The following is a 2,500-nucleotide window of genomic DNA, read 5'->3' on the forward strand; positions in this document are numbered from 1 at the left end:
AACATGGGAGAAGCAAAACGTCCGGATATTAGGCAAATGTAACGTGCGCATGCGCAATGCGACACTTGGCACTTGGGCAAGTTGGGCACGGCGGCGTGTGCGCGTGTGGTCGGAACATGGGCGAAGCAAAACGTGCGACTGCCCGGATTTTAGGCAAATGAAATGTGCGCGTAGGCAGCACTTGCGCACGTCGGCACAAGCATGTGGTCGGAACATGGACAATGTAAAACGTGCTCGCACTTGGCACTTGGTACTTGGGTGTGCGCGTCCCCAAAACTTGGGAAAATGAAACGTGTGTGTGTACTTGGCACTTGACACTTGCCTGTGATCCACGAAAAAGGTACCTAAGTTGCAAGCTCCATGGAAAATAAATGCATGTAAATGTGGCACGTAACTCAAACGTCCGATTAGCATGAATGATTCAAATTAAACAATGTTGTTATCCTTCGTGCAAATAATGCATCTAGGGCATCGAAATCGGGCCACCATGAGTGCCCAAGTTAGGGGCAGTGTGTGCACGGGCGGGCGGCAACGTGTGGCACGTAGCGTAAACGAGCGAGCCAAACTTTGATTCTCACGGCCCAATGTGGTTTTATCTCGAGTTTTAATGCATAAATAATGCATCTAAGGCGTCGGATTCGTGCAACTATGAGTGCCCAATTTGGGGGCACCGTGCGCACGGGCGGGCTGCCCCTTGGGGCACGTAGCGCAAACGAGCGAGCCAAACTATGATTCTCACGGCACAATGTCGTTTTCTCTCGAGTTTTCATGCATAAATAATGCATCTAAGGCGTCGGATTCGTGCCCCCATGAGTGCCCAAGTTGGGGTCACCGTGCGCACGGGCGGGCTGCTCCTTGGGGCACGTAGCGCAAACGAGCGAGCCAAACTATGATTCTCACGGCACAATGTTGTTTTCTCTCGAGTTTTCATACATAAATAATGCATCTAAGGCGTCGGATTCGTGCCCCCATGAGTGCCCAAGTTGGGGTCACCGTGCGCACGGGCTGGCTGCCCCTTGGGGCACGTAGCGCAAACGAGCGAGCCAAACTATGATTCTCACGGCACAATGTTGTTTTCTCTCGAGTTTTCATACATAAATAATGCATCTAAGGCGTCGGATTCGTGCCCCCATGAGTGCCCAAGTTGGGGTCACCGTGCGCACGGGCTGGCTGCCCCTTGGGGCACGTAGCGCAAACGAGCGAGCCAAACTATGATTCTCACGGCACAATGTTGTTTTCTCTCGAGTTTTCATACATAAATAATGCATCTAAGGCGTCGGATTCGTGCCCCCATGAGTGCCCAAGTTGGGGTCACCGTGCGCACGGGCTGGCTGCCCCTTGGGGCACGTAGCGCAAACGAGCGAGCCAAACTATGATTCTCACGGCACAATGTTGTTTTCTCTCGAGTTTTCATACATAAATAATGCATCTAAGGCGTCGGATTCGTGCCCCCATGAGTGCCCAAGTTGGGGTCACCGTGCGCACGGGCTGGCTGCCCCTTGGGGCACGTAGCGCAAACGAGCGAGCCAAACTATGATTCTCACGGCACAATGTTGTTTTCTCTCGAGTTTTCATGCATAAATAATGCATCTAAGGCGTCGGATTCGTGCCCCCATGAGTGCCCAAGTTGGGGTCACCGTGCGCACGGGCGGGCTGCCCCTTCGGGCACGTAGCGCAAACGAGCGAGCCAAACTATGATTCTCACGGCACAATGTTGTTTTCTCTCGAGTTTTCATGCATAAATAATGCATCTAAGGCATCGGATTCGTGCCCCCATGAGTGCCCAAGTTGGGGTCACCGTGCGCACGGGCGGGCTGCCCCTTGGGGCACGTAGCGCAAACGAGCGAGCCAAGCTATGATTCTCACGGCACAATGTTGTTTTCTCTCGAGTTTTCATACATAAATAATGCATCTAAGGCGTCGGATTCGTGCCCCCATGAGTGCCCAAGTTGGGGTCACCGTGCGCACGGGCTGGCTGCCCCTTGGGGCACGTAGCGCAAACGAGCGAGCCAAACTATGATTCTCACGGCACAATGTTGTTTTCTCTCGAGTTTTCATGCATAAATAATGCATCTAAGGCGTCGGATTCGTGCCCCCATGAGTGCCCAAGTTGGGGTCACCGTGCGCACGGGCTGGCTGCCCCTTGGGGCACGTAGCGCAAACGAGCGAGCCAAACTATGATTCTCACGGCACAATGTTGTTTTCTCTCGAGTTTTCATACATAAATAATGCATCTAAGGCGTCGGATTCGGGCCCCCATGAGTGCCCAAGTTGGGGTCACCGTGCGCACGGGCTGGCTGCCCCTTGGGGCACGTAGCGCAAACGAGCGAGCCAAACTATGATTCTCACGACACAATGTTGTTTTCTCTCGAGTTTTCATGCATAAATAATGCATCTAAGGCATCGGATTCGTGCCCCCATGAGTGCCCAAGTTGGGGTCACCGTGCGCACGGGCGTGCTGCCCCTTGCGGCACGTAGCGCAAATGAGCGAGCCAAACTT

Source organism: Henckelia pumila, unplaced genomic scaffold (genome assembly GCF_033568475.1).
Source record: "Henckelia pumila isolate YLH828 unplaced genomic scaffold, ASM3356847v2 CTG_112:::fragment_1, whole genome shotgun sequence".
Lineage (NCBI taxonomy): Eukaryota > Viridiplantae > Streptophyta > Magnoliopsida > Lamiales > Gesneriaceae > Henckelia > Henckelia pumila.